At 42.8% G+C, this 14,940-nt stretch overlaps 1 pseudogene; it reads right to left on the reverse strand.

Moving 5' to 3' along the window:
- Positions 1-5,240: 5,240 nt before the first annotated feature.
- Positions 5,241-14,476, reverse strand: LOC133095737 (large ribosomal subunit protein mL64-like; annotated as a pseudogene).
- Between the last annotated feature and the right edge of the window lie 464 nt (positions 14,477-14,940).

The following is a 14,940-nucleotide window of genomic DNA, read 5'->3' on the forward strand; positions in this document are numbered from 1 at the left end:
TGTATAGTAGAACCCAAAAGACGCGTACCCTGCTCTCCACAGAGCACTGCAGCGCTCAATGGCAAAAGATGTGGCTACAGAGAGGATGCAGAATTGAGGTTGATCATGTAATCTACCAGAGACAATGGACCACATTTTTAACTCTACATCTAACACTAATGGTGTGAAATTGGGCAATTTATTTATAATCTGAGTCTTAATTTCTTTCTTTCTTTTTTTTTTTCCTTGTTAAACTGCATTATTCCTAGCACATGCAGTCCTTGTGAGAATTGAATGAGGAAAAGCACATGAAATTCCCCAACACGAAAATGGAAAAGTAGCTGCACTAGGGCTCCACAAAGCGCCATCCTCCTTCTTACCCTGACCAATGAACTCACTCACTCACTCATTTCCTTTCAATGTTCCCATTTCAGAAATGTTCCCATATGATGTTCAAGGAGACTCCCTCCTGAGGTCAGGAGACTGCAATCCAAGGTCTATATTCTTTGTTTTGTCTCATTTTAGGCCCTTATATGCTACCATATGACAACTAAGACTATACAAGCAATTATTTTCCAGGAGGCACAGATGTTGTTTGTTTCATTTGAGAAGCCAAGTCCTTATTGGTCCTACTTTCAAGGTCCATTTCCCAGGAAACATTTTATCCACAGAACAATAAAGAGAAGCAAATGACGTTATTAGTATCTAAAGACTCATTAAATTCTACTCAGTATTAAAATGTCCCAAACTCTCTAAAGAGTTCTGAATATAGATGTTCATTTAACCTTCCTTTAAATTGCAGTATTTGAATGGGAGACGGAATCAGATTTTGGTCGGCAAATGTTACATAACAGCTGCTTTCAGAGGGCTCTTGTCTGTTCCCATTTCTTTTGGATGTTTGCATTTGCAACTGTAAGAAGAAATCTTCTCTTGGATGTAAGTTTGCCTTTACCTTCAGGCTCAAACAGCTTCTCTCACTGCTTTTTGGGGACAGTCATTGGATAGACCTCTGTGTCTTAAATTCCAGTAAAAATATCACAAACCCGTCTGGAATCCATCAATGACAGCTTCTGTCATGGCGATGTAAAAAAAAGATTAAATCAGAAAGAATAAGAAGCTTCGTGCATCTTTTGGGAGACCAGTCAGGACACCTTGTGACCTGGTTGAATCTGGAGGAGTTGTTTTTCTAAAGTTTATGTGTGTGAGTAGGCACAGATGTACTTTGCAGTGTGAGGATGACTCTGGATGTTTTGGAAGAAGGCCAGTAGCAGGCAGCTAAGCAACCAGCCAGGACTGTAGGGAAGTGGCAGTAGGAGGTATCCTTGGCCTCAAATATTGGGTGGACTGAGCATTGTAATGGGAAGTAGCAGCAGGGTATCTGCAGGTTCACAGAGGTATGTAGAGAAAGGGTGGACTTATCCTGTGGAGCAAGATTGGGACCTGGCTCAAAAACCAGGTCAAAAAAATTTACTAAACCTGGATGCAAGGTTAAAACTAGATTCACCACGTCATTACACTGATGCTCTCTGTTTTGATGCTGAACTGAACTGCTCTGACCCCCAACCCTATTACACGCTCAGGGTAGAAACACCTCTGCATACATGTGACTTCTCTTCCATCCATCTCCACCTCTGGTAGAGAATATTTGTCACCATTCACTCTGAGCACTGAGAACAAACAAAAGTGGGCTGTGGACCTCTTTACAACCTGAGCACTTCAAAAATCCCATAGGGCCTTAGAATAAAACAGAAAGTTGGAATTTCAAAGAGAACATAATTAAGTGACTACAGAGGTGAGGTTGGGTTGTACAAGTGATGCTGAAGCTCCCAGGGATTAGCGAAAGTAGAAAACCATTTACCACTCAGAGGCCTGAAAGGGCAAGGAGAGGAAACAGAGGCTGGTGAGAGCTGAAGCTGAGAACTTGAGACCACCTGACGTAAGGCCATTCTAGAGGTACTGGGTTCCTAATACAACTGAGACACTGAGGTGAGGAGACAGCTAGGGGGTAAGTACCTTGACCTCTCTCTGTCCCAGACTCCTGCTAGAACAGCCCATTGGGGAACCCAATCAGAACCCAGAGGGTAAGGGAACCTTGGTGATGTAAGGGGTCAGACCTCGGGGGACCAGGGCCTGGCAGAGAAGGTAGGGTTTGGATATGAGGAAGGACAAATGGAAAATGATGTAAAATGTAGGCCCTTGAAAATCATTTAGTCTATCAGTCTGACTTCTCTTTTTCAAATAAATTACCCTCACTGCCTTTAACCATCTTCTACTTATCAATGCTGAGGCCTTGGAGATGAAATATTTCATAAATACATTCATATCATTTTAATAATTTCTTAGTGTAGGATCTCAGAGATTTGTTTGCATTGCTAAAAAAAAAAAAAAAAAAGCAAAACCAAAAAGCAAATCTGTGGTGCTGACATGTAATATGATCTTCATTTCACTGAGAAGGAAGCTCGAAGACCCTGCAGGAGCTGAGACCTGTACGTATCCTTAGAGTGACATCACAGTGAGGTCTGATGCTAAGGTTACAGAACTCCCCGATTGCCAGAACACTTCCGTGCTGCCATGAAACCCTGTGAATGCCATAGGACCAATGCAATGGGACCAATTCCATTCCTCATTTACTGACCACTTAATATGTCCCAGGCACTGTGCTAGGTGCACAGGAGAGAGAGAGTGGCAGTAAGATATCATAGAATCAGAAACTTTAATCCTTTTAAAGACCCACTTAAGAGTGTCTGCCATCTGCATACTGCTGGTGTGCCAATGATATTTTGCCTATTTTTACAATAGTGGAAAAGCTAGCACTTACTCATTTGCTTCAATAATCTTCTCCCTTCTCTATTTTAGGTCCTTCTATGATATCATTTTAACTCCTTCTCTTTCTCCATCTCTTCCTTCCTACCCACACCCCCAGCCCCATCTGCCTTCCCACAGTACTGAAAGCCAGTAGTTCCCAGGGGAAGCACTGCACCAGGATGAGGTTGTCTCTTGACACAAGGGATTCGAGATATCCTTTTTGCTCTGAGACATTGGTCCTCTGGTTATAACACTACCGAGCTAATTACCAAGCATCTCCAGGTACTTGGCACGGAAACAGGCAAATTACACACATGGTCTCCTTTAATTTGTTCCTATGCGTAAAATTTATTTGCACACATCAGTTCTTTGCTTATAGTGCTGCTGCCACCAAAATGATTAGTGTCATGAAACTGACAAGAAGCAAATCATCCTTATTTCTAACTTTGATGGCACTAAGTCTCAGTCTTCTCAGGTCTACGTGGTTCTCATTTGTTTGAACGCACGCAAGTCTGAATATAAAATCAAGTAAAAATGGCTAAGTGGGGAGGAAAGGCTTGAAAAGGGAAAATGAGACATCACATGGCATATGCTAGACTAACCTTGAACGAGTTTCATGAACACACATAACAGTGATAGAAAGGCAGCATGTAATCTAAGCCTGAATACTTGGTAAATCCCCCACTCTGTTATTCTGAAGCAGATCTCTGATGGGATTATATTCCTTTCCTTCTGTCTTGAGCCCTCTTTCCCTCTGTCTTGAGCCCTCTTTCCCTGAAACACCTCTTTTTTTTTCCCTGCCACTTTTTTTCTGCACTTTTTAAAAACCAATCTTGGCTTTGGGGAGGGTTTCCCCAGCAACTCTGGGAGAAGTTGCATTCAGTTACAGAACCGTGGAAGTTTAGAGTCAGGAAGTAGTTTGGAAATCATCTAGTTGATCTTCCTCACCTCACCTATTAAGAACCCATAGTCTAGCAATGCAGAAATAGAAATTTCCATGATGATGGAAAATTTCCATATATGCACTGTCTGAAATGGTAGCCACTAGCCACATGTAGCTATTGTACACCTGAAATATGGTTAGTGTGACTGAATTCTAAATTTTATTTGCCTTTAATTTTAATTTAAACTCAGAGAGCCACATAGGGATAGAGGCTACCATATGGCATAGTGGAGGTCTAGAAAGTTCTTGGATTGTACCCAGTGTCACATAGCTTTAAAGTAGAAGAATTCACCTGATTGTACAGGCCTATGACTCAGTGCAGGGGTCTTTAATGGTTTTCAAATACTGGAGTAAATCAACCAACTAAGCCCAGCATGCATAATTAAGGTACAGGGGAGAAGTGTCAGCTGCCTTGGCAACGACAAAGTAACATGGGAGCTGTCAGAATCTGGTAGGGCAAGAGGAAGAGGGGTCCACCAATAGCATCATCTTATGTTGTACCAGATATGATGCTCACACTGATGAAAAGAAAAGTAAGTTTGGATGTATTTTAAAATTTTTATAAAGACAGCTGAAATGGAAGCTAAAATATTTATAGAACCATAAAATTAGGAGATGGGGGAACAAGAAAGACAAGATTGAATGGTTATAAGAATGTTGAATTTACTATTGAGCAGGAAGTTAATATACAGTGTCCTAAAATGGACAAATTAAAGAATAAATAAGCATGAACGGTCACAACATCTCTGAGCAGAAGAGGTGAAATTTGTCTCTGCGGATGGGGCAATGAGTAGGGAGGGATGCATAGACACAGTGAGTGAATACTTCTCTGCATTTTATTATTTTGGGCTATGTTCATGCTTTTTATTTCTTAAATAAAAGCTATTTCTATGAGCTTCATGGGTTTGAAATTAGGGCAGAAAATATATTTATCAGAATTTTTTTTTTTTAATGGAGGGATGCTCGGAAACAACACTGCACTCAGTGCAGGGGTCTTTAATGCATAACACTGCACTGAAGGCACAATTAAGTAGATCACTGCTTTTCCTCATGCATTTAGCCAGACGTACAAAAATATTTACGCACAGAATCATTTGTATTTGTCTAATATATAAAGCCAGTGATTTTTGTCTGGCAGTCTCAGTCTCTGGCTGCAGTAAGTTAGATCTTCTAAACAATTATTCAGTGCAGTCAGAATAAGATGAATCAGGCTGAATATCACACAAATTCAAACGCAGCTCTTAACACACTCCAGTCAAAGAACAGCAAATATAAAGGCAGATGTGATCTTGCCTATTAGAATATCCCAGGAAAAAGTGTTCCCAGCCTGTCTTTTTGACACACATGCTGATACTGAATGGGGGTAGAACAAGAAGGCACTCACTTATGAGAGTTACGGGAAAGGAGGCAGAGATGCCCAGGTTGTGGCAATTAGAGCCCTTTTTTTATTGGCGGGGTGGGGGGAGGGGTTTGGGGCTATCAAGCAGCAGGTTTTTTTGGGCGAGAACTCAGCTCAGGAGCTGGGCGTTGCAGAGCCTGCTGGGTCCTGGGCTGCCGCAGCGGCGACTGCGGCAGCTCGTGCCTACGTTTCTCCTCCTTGAGGCGCTTGCGATGCTGCTTCTCCCGGTCCTGCAGCAGCTTCCGGAGGCGGGCATTGCTCGGGTCCACGTGGTACCCCAGGCGCTCCTGGGCCTCAGCCTGGAGCTCCTCCTTCTCTCTCCGCTCCTGCTGCCGCCACCGCCGATTCTCACTCCTCTGGGGCATCCTGGCCATGCGCTCTTCCATGAACTGCTCCCCGGTTGACGCTGCTGCACCCGCAGTGACTCCCGCTTGGCCCCCAGGCTCGGGTACCATTCGCGCCCCTCAGCCTGCGGCTTCTGCAGCGGTTCCCGCAGTGGCCGCAAAGAAGACACCCTGGAGGCGGCGCCAGTCCGCGTGAACTGCAGAGCCGCGTAGCGCGGCCCCAGCTGCCAGCGAAGGGTCAGCGGGTCATCCAGGTCTGGCCGCCAGGCTCCTGGAGTCCAGGCCCAGGGTGGTCACCAGGCCGAGCAGGCTGTGCGCCTCCGCACGGGCGCCGCCATCTTGCCCGTTAAAATCCACTTTTGAGCTGGGTGTTGAGAATTGTGGACACCTGGCTGTAGATAAGAGCTGAGGATAAGCAGCTGACCTTCTGCAGAGCTGTTGTACACAGACTGAGGGGCCAGAGTGTGTGAGTCCACAGAACCTAACAAGGCATGGACATCTGGGCAAATGATACAGTTCATGGGCGGGGGAGCAGACTGGTAAGACCAAATGGAAGACTAGACCCCAGCCAGCCAGCGGGCGTGTAGGAACGCCTTGCCCAGCACCGTCAGACTGGTCAGTCCATCCCTCCTCTGCAGGAGCTCACTCTCCAAGTTTACACCTGAGAAGAGGTAAGTGGGGAACAAATGGGGTGTACCATAGTGTGACCCCCTGGGCAATAACCCCTGACCTTCTGACCATGGTCTGATAAGACTCTAGGTGTCATGAATTTATTCTTATATGATCCTCGTACTTAACTTTAGCATTTCTATTTTCTTTTCTTTTTTTTTTAAATATATTTATTTATTTATTTTTGGCTGTGTTGGGTCTTCGTTTCTGTGCGAGGGCTTTCTGTAGTTGCGGCGAGCGGGGCCACTCTTCACCGCGGTGCGCGGGCCTCTCACTATCGCGGCCTCTCTTGTTGCGGAGCACAGGCTCCAGACGCGCAGGCTCAGTAGCTGTGGCTCACGGGCCCTGTTGCTCCGCGGCATGTGGGATCTTACCAGACCAGGGCTCGAACCCGTGTCCCCTGCATTGGCAGGCGGACTCTAAGCCGCTGCACCACCAGGGAAGACCCTGGCATTTCTATTTTCAAGTCTCATTTCCTAAAATTTCGTTTTGAGTCATTTCACATTCTTGAATATTATCCATACTGTAAACCTCCTGAAAAGTCATTGTACCTCTGTGGTCTAAGATGGTGCAGGATTCTCACCATCTAAGCCTTATCAGGGCAAAGGAAACAAAATAAAAGCAATGTTAGTTGCTCTCATTCCGTAGTATAAATGAATTCTGGACACAGACTAGTCCATGGTTTTTCTGTGCCTGACAGGCCTAGAAAGAGAAACATTCATCTCAAGGATTTCATCCTCCTTCCTACGTTGAGTGCGCACTGCCCGTCTCACTAACCCAATAGACATACTTCTTAGGCTCCAACACCAGATTTTTGCCAAAAATTCACAAGGAAACTGTAAGCTAGCCCTATACAGGATCTAGACCTCCTTGACCTCATCCAGTTTCTTTTTTTTTTTTTTTTTTTACATCTTTATTGGAGTGTAATTGCTTTAAAATGATGTGTTAGTTTCTGCTTTATAACAAAGTGATACATATACATATATCCCCATATCTCTTCCCTCTTACGTCTCCCTCCCACCCTCCCTATCCCACTCCTCTAGGTGGTCACAAAGCAATGAGCTAATCTCCCTGTGCTATGTGGCTGCTTCCCACTAGCTAGCTATTTTACATTTGGTAGTGTATATATGTCCATGCCACTCTCTTACTTCATCCCAGCTTACCCTTCCCCCTCTCAGTGTGCTCAGGTCCATTCTCTATGTCTGCGTCTTTATTCCTGTCCTGCCCCTAGGTTCTTCAGAAACTTTTTTTTTTTTTTTTAGATTCCATATATATGTGTTAGCATACGGTATTTGTTTTTCTCTTTCTGACTTATTTCACTCTGTATGACAGATTCTAGGTCCATCCACCTCAATACAAATAACTCAAATTCGTTTCGTTTTATGGCTGAATAATATTCCATTGTATATATGTGCCACATCTTCTTTATCCATTCATCTGTCGATGGACACAGGTTGCTTCCATGTCCTGGCTATTGTAAATAGTGCTGCAATGAACATTGTGGTACATGTCTCTTTTTGAATTATGGTTTTCTCAGGGTATATGCCTAGTAGTGGGATTGCTGGGTCGTATGGTAGTTCTATTTTTAGTTTTTAAAGGAAGCTCCATACTGTTCTCCATAGTGGCTGCATCAATTTACATTCCAACCAACAGTGCAAGAGGATTCCCTTTTCTCCACACCCTCTCCAGCATTTATTGCTTGTAGATTTTTTTATGATGGCCATTCTGACCAGTGTGAGGTGATACCTCATTGTAGTTTTGATTTGCATTTCTCTAATGATTAGTGATGTTGAGCATCCTTTCATGTGTTTGTTGGCAATCTGTATATCTTTTTTGGAGAAATGTCTATTTAGGTCTTCTGCCCTTTTTTGGATTGGGTTGTTTGTTTTTTTGATATTGGTAGTTTGAAAAATGTCATTGGTAGTTTGATAGGGATTGCATTGAATTTGTAGATTGCTTTGAGTAGTATAGTCATTTTCACAATGTTGATTCTTCCAATGCAAGAACATGGTATATCTCTCCATCTCTTTGTATCATCTTTAATTTCTTGCATCAGTATCTTGTAGTTTTCTGCATAGAGGTTTTTGTCTCCTTAGGTAGGTTTATTCCTAGGTATTTTATTCGTTTTGTTGCAATGGTGAATGGGAGTGTTTCCTTAATTTCTCTTTCAGATTTTTCATCATTAGTGTATAGGAGTGCAAGAAATTTCTGTGCATTAATTTTGTATCCTGCTACTTTACCAAATTCATTGATTAGCTCTAGTAGTTTTCTGATAGCATCTTTAGGATTCTCTATGTATAGTATCATGTCATCTGCAAACAGTGACAGCTTTACTTCTCTTCCAATTTGGATTCCTTTTATTTCTTTTTCTTCTCTGATTGCTGTGGCTAAAAATTCCAAAACTATGTTGAATAACATAGTGGTGAGAGTGGACAGCCATGTCTTGTTCCTGATCTTAGAGGAAATGGTTTCAGGTTTTCACCATTAAGAATGATGTTCGCTGTGGGTTTGTCATATGTGGCCTTTATTATGTTCAGGTAAGTTCCCTCTGTGCCTACGTTCTGGAGGGTTTTTATCATAAATGGGTGTTGAATTTTGTAGAAAGCTTTTTCTGCATCTACTGAGATGATCATATGGTTTTTCTCGTTCAGTTTGTTAATATGGTGTGTCACGTTGATTGATTTGCGTATATTGAAGAATACTTGCATTCCTGGGATAAACCCCACTTTATCATGGTGTATGATCCTTTTAATGTGCTGTTGGATTCTGTTTGCTAGTATTTTGTTGAGGATTTTTGCATCTCTGTTCATCAGTGATACTGGTCTGTAGTTTTCTTTTTTTGTGACATCTTTGTCTGGTTTTCGTATCAGGGTGATGGTGGCCTCGTAGAATGAGTTGGGAAGTGTTCCTTCCTCTGCAATTTTTTGGAAGAGTTTAAGAAGGATGGGAGTTAGCTCTTCTCTAAATGTTTGATAGAATTCGCCTGTGAAGCCATCTGGTCCTGGGCTTTTGTTTGTTGGAAGATTTTTAATCACAATCTCAATTTCAGTGCTTGTGATTGGTCTGTTTATATTTTCTGTTTCCTCTTGGTTCAGTCTCGGAAGGTTGTGCTTTTCTAAGAATTTGTCCATTTCTTCCAGTTTGTCCATTTTATTGGCCTGTAGTTGCTTGTAGTAATCTCTCATGATCCTTTGTATTTCTGTAGTACCAGTTGTTACTTTTCCTTTTTCATTTCTAATTCTATTGATTTGAGTCTTCTCCCTTTTTTTCTTGATGAGTCTGGCTAATGGTGTATCAATTTTGTTTATTTTCTCAAAGAACCAGCTTTTAGTTGTACTGATCTTTGCTATTGTTTCCTTCATTTCTTTATTATTTATTTCTGATCTGATCTTTATGATTTCTTTCCTTCTGCTAAGTTGGGGTTTTTTTGTTCTTCTTTCTCTAATTGCTTTAGGTGTAAGGTTAGTTGTTTATTTGAGATGTTTCTTGTTTCTTGAGGTAGGATTGTATTACTATAAACATCCCTCTTAGAACTGCTTTTGCTGCATCCCATAGGTTTTGGGTCGTCGTGTTTTCCTTGTCATTTGCGTCTAGGTATTTTTTGATTTCCTCTTTGATTTCCTCAGTGATCTCTTGGTTATTTAGTAGTGTATTATTTAGCCTCCATGTGTTTGTATATTTTACAGATTTTTTTCCTGTAATATCTACTCTCATAGTATAGTGGTTGGAAAAGATACTTGATATGATTTCAATTTTCTTAAATTTACCAAGGCTTGATTTGTGACCCAAGATATGATCTATCCTGGAGAATGTTCCAGGAGCACTTGAGAAGAAAGTGTATTCTGTTGTTTTTGGATGGAATGTCCTGTAAATATCAATTAAGTCCATCTTATTTAATGTATCATTTAAAGCTTGTGTTTCCTTATTTATTTTCATTTTGGATGACCTGTCCACTGGTGAAAGTGGGATGGTAAAGTCCCCTACTATGATTGTGTTACTGTCGATTTCCTCTTTTATGGCTGTTAGCATTTGCCTTATGTACTTAGGTGCTCCTATCTTGGATGCATAAATATTTACACTTGTTATATCTTCTTGTTGGATTGATCCCTTGATCATTATGTAGTGTCCTTCTTTGTCTCTTGTAATAGTCTTTATTTGAAAGTCTGTTTTGTCTGATATGAAAATTGCTACTCCAGCTTTCTTTTCATTTCCATTTGTATGGAATGTCTTTTCCATCCCCTCACTTTCAGTCTGTATGTGTCCCTAGGTCTGAAGTGGGTCTCTTATAGACAGCATATATACGGGTCTTGTTTTTGTATCCATTCAGCTTTTCTATGTCTTTTGGATGGAGCATTAATCCATTTACATTTAAGGTAGCTATCGATATGTGTGTTCCTTTTACCATTTTCTTAATTGTTTTGGGTTTGTTATTGTAGGTCTCTTCCTTCTCTTGTGTTTCCTGCCTAGAAAAGTGCCTTAAGGATTTGTTGTAAGGCTGGTTTGGTGGTGCTGAATTCTCTTAGGTTTTGCTTGTCTGTAAAGGATTTAATTTCTCTATCGAATCTGAATGAGATACTTGCTTGATAGAGTACTGTTGGTTGTAGGTTTTTCCCCTTCATCACTTTAAATATGTCCTGCTACTCCCTTCTGGCTTGCAGAGTTTCTGCTGAAAGATCAGCTGTTAACCTTATGGGGATTCCCTTGTATGTCATTTGTTGTTTTTCCCTTGCTGCTTTTAATATTTTTTCTTTGTATTTAATTTTTGATAGTTTGATTAATATGTGTCTTGGCATATGTGTCTTGGCATGTTTCTCCTTGGATTTATCCTGTATCGGACTCTCTGCACTTCCTGGACTTCATTGACTATTTCCTTTCCCATGTTAGGGAAAATCTCTATAATCTCTTCAAATATTTTCTCAGTCCCTTTCTTTTTCTCTTCTTCTTCTGAAACCCCTATAATTCGAATGTTGGTGCATTTAATGTTGTCCCAGTGGTCTCTGAGACTGTCCTCAGTTGGTTTCATTCTTTTTTCTTTATGCTGCTCTGCAGTAGTTATTTCCACTATTTTATCTTCCAGGTCACTTATCTGTTTTTCTGCCTCAGTTATTCTGCTATTGATTCCTTGTAGAGAATTTTTAATATTTATTGTGTTGTTCATCATTGTTTGTTTGCTCTTTAGTTCTTCTAGGTCCTTGTTAAACATTTCTTGTATTTTCTCCATTCTATTTCCAAGATTTTGGATCACCCCTGAATTCTTTTTCAGGTAGACTGCCTATTTTCTCTTCATTTGTTTGGTCTGGTGGGTTTTTACCTTGCTCTTTCATCTGCTGTGTGTTTCTCTGTCTTCTCAGTTTACTTAACTTACTGTGTTTGGGGTTTCCTTTTCGCAGGCTGCGGGTTTGTAGTTCCCGTTGTTTTTGGTGTCTGCCCCCAGTGGCTAAGGTTCGTTTAGTGGGTTGTGTAGGCATCCTGGGGGAGGGAACTAGTGCCTGTGTTCTGGTGGATGAGGCTGGATCTTGTCTTTCTAGTGGGCAGGACCGTGTCCGGTGGTTTATTTTGGGGTGTCTGTGACCTTATTATGATTTTAGGCAGCGTCTGTGCTTTAGAGAGGGGTTGTGTTCCTGTCTTGCTAGTTGTTTGACATAGGGTGTCCAGCACTGGAGCTTGCTGGTCTTTGAGTGGAGCTCAGTCTTAGCGTTGAGATGGAGATCTCTGGGAGAGCTTTCACTGTTTGATATTACGTGGAGCCAGGAGGTCTCTGGTGGACCAATGTCCTGAACTCGGCTCTCCCACCTCAGAGGCACAGGCCTGACATCTGGCCGGAGCACCCAGACCCTGTCAGCCACATGGCTCTGAAGAAAAGGGAGAAAGAAAGAGAGAGAGAGAGAAAGAAAGAGAAAAAGAAAGAGAGAAAGAAAGAAGAAAAAAAATAGTTATTAAAAAATAAAAATTATTAAAAATTAAAAATATTAAAATGTAATTTAAAAAAAAGAAAGAACGAAAGAAGAGAGCAACCAAACCAAAAAACAAATCTACCAATGATAACAAGCACTAAAAACCATACTAAAAAAAAAAAAAAAAAAGGGCAGGCAGAACCCTAGGACAAATGGTCAAAGCAAAGCTATATAGAGAAAATCACACAAACTCCACCCCCTCAATTTTGGGATGATTCATTGTCTATTCAGGTATTCCAGAGATACAGAGTACATCAAGATGATTGTGGACGTATAATCCACTGCTTCTGAGGCTACTGGGAGAAATTTCCCTTTCTCTTCTTTGTTCGCACAGCTCCTGGGGTTCAGCTTTGGATTTGGCCCCGCCACTGCGTGTAGGTCACCTGAGGGCATCTGTTCTTCGCTCAGACAGGACGGGGTTAACGTAGCAGGTGATTAGGGGGCTCTGGCTCACTTAGGCCTGGGGGAGGGAGAGGTACCGAATACGGGGCGAGTCTGTGGTGGCAGAGGCCAGCGTGACGTTGCACCAGCCTGAGGTGCGCCGTGTGTTCTCCCAGGGAAGTTGTCCCTGGATCATGGGACCCTGGTAGTGGCAGGCTGTACTGGCTCCCGGGAGGGGAGGTGTGGAGAGTGACCTGTGCTTGCACACAGGCTTCTTGGTGGCTGCAGCAGCAGCCTTAGCATTTCATGCCCGTCTCTGGTGTCCGCGCTGATACCTGAGGCTCGCACCTGTCTCTGGAGCTCGTTTAGGCAGTGCTCTGAATCCCCTTTCCTCATGCACCCCGAAACAACTGTCTTTTGCCTCTTAGGCAGTTCCAGACTTTTTCCCGGACTCCCTCCCAGCTAGCTGTGGCGCACTATCCCCCTTCAGGCTGTGTTCATGCAGCCAACCCCTGTCCTCTCCCTGGTGTCTGACCTCCGAAAGCCGGAGTCTCAGCTCCCAGCCCCCACCTGCCCCTTGGGTGAGCAGACAAGCCTCTCAGGCTGGTGAGTGCTGGTCGGCTGCAGTCCTCTGTGCGGGAATCTCTCAGCTTTGCTCTCTGCACCTCTGTTGCTGCGCTCTCCTCCGTGTCTCTGAAGCTTCCCCCCAGCACCACCACCCCCCGTCTCCGTCAGTGAAGGGGCTTCCTAGTGTGTGGAAACTTTTCCTCCTTCACAGCTCCCTCCCAGCGGTGCAGGTCCCATCCCTATTCTTTTGTCTCTGTTTTTTGTTTTTCTTTTGCCCTACCCATTTATGTGGGGAGTTTCTTGCTTTTTGGGAAGTCTGAGGTCTTCTCCCAGCATTCAGTAGGTGTTCTGTAGGAGTTATTCCACATGTACATGTATTTCTGATGTATTTGTGGTGAGGAATGTGATCTCCACGTCTTACTCCTCTGCCATCTTGAAGGTCTCCCCTCCCTCATCCAGTTTCTGTAGATCCTTTCTATCAAGTGTGGATCTTCCTTCCAGAAACCCCCTTGCTTCCATTTTGGCCTCATTGCCCTTGCAGGATGCCAAGAATTACCATGGGTGTCCTACTTACTTCAAAACTGAGTTCACAAAAAGTCATGCCTACTGTCTTAGTCTTCTCAGGCTCTCATGACAAAATACCACAGACTGGGTGCCTTAAACAACAGATTTTAATTCTTTTACAGTTCTGGAGGCTGGAAAGTCCAAGATCAAGATGTCAACTAATTGATTTCTGGTTTAGCTCTCTTCCTGGCTTGCCTATGGTTGCCTTCTCGCTGTCCTCACATGGTCTTTCCTCTGTGCAGGCACATGGAGGGGGACAGAAATAGCTCTCTCTCTTCCCCTTCTTATAAGGCCACTAATGACATCATAAGGGCCCCACCCTCATGACTAATCAAACCCTAATTTCCACCCAAAGGCCGCATATCCAAATACCATCACACTGGGGATTAGGCTTCAATATATGAATCTGTGGGGGAAAACAAACATTCAGTCCGAAACATTCCACCCCAGCCCCCTTCTCCAGATTTATGTCTTTCTCTCACACAAAATACATTCATTCCATCTCAACAGTCCCCAAAGTTTTCACTCTTTCCAGCATCAACTCTAAAGTCTGAAGTCCAAAATCTCATCTAAATATAATCTAAATTAGACATAAGTGAGACTGAAGGTATAATTCATCCTGAGACAAAATTCTCCTCCAGCTGTGAATCTGTCAAACAAGACAAGTTATGCACTTCCAAAATACAATAATGGTACAGGAATAGGTTAGACATTCCCATCCCACAGGAGAAATAGGAAAGAAGTAAAGGGTGACAGGTCCCTGACCAAAACCTAGCAAGGCAGATTCCACCTCATCTTAAGGCTCGAGAATAATTCTCTTTGGTTCAATGCTCTGACCCGCCAGGGTGGCAGTTCCGTCTTCTAGACCCATGGTCCCATCTTCAGACCCCCTGGGGTTGATAGTCCATTCCTCAAGGCTCTGCCAGGTGGCAGTAAGCTCCCAAGGATGGAGCAGCCCTGTCCCCAAGGCTCTGGACAGCACCCAGTACAGTGGAGGCAGTCCTGGTCATCTCTGAATCCCCTTCAGGATCATTCTTTTCTTTTCTCAAAGCATGGCACACATTCACAGCTGAGCAGCTGTATGGTTCAGTCCTGTAGGATCAAAGAATTTTGACAATTTCTTGTTTTTTTCTGTCCCCTTTATTACCAGATGGTAGTGTTTCACTTGTGTAATCCCATCTCTATTCCTGGCTTCTGCTGAGATGGCAGCTTAAGTTCATGGATGGTACCCATGATCTCTTTTTCAAACGGTTGTTCAGTCATCCTCTTAGTGTTCTCTTCAGAGCAAACTTTCTCATTTTTTTGCAGTATGGATAAACTAATAATTTTGCAATA

This window comes from Eubalaena glacialis, chromosome 7, assembly GCF_028564815.1.
Source record: "Eubalaena glacialis isolate mEubGla1 chromosome 7, mEubGla1.1.hap2.+ XY, whole genome shotgun sequence".
Lineage (NCBI taxonomy): Eukaryota > Metazoa > Chordata > Mammalia > Artiodactyla > Balaenidae > Eubalaena > Eubalaena glacialis.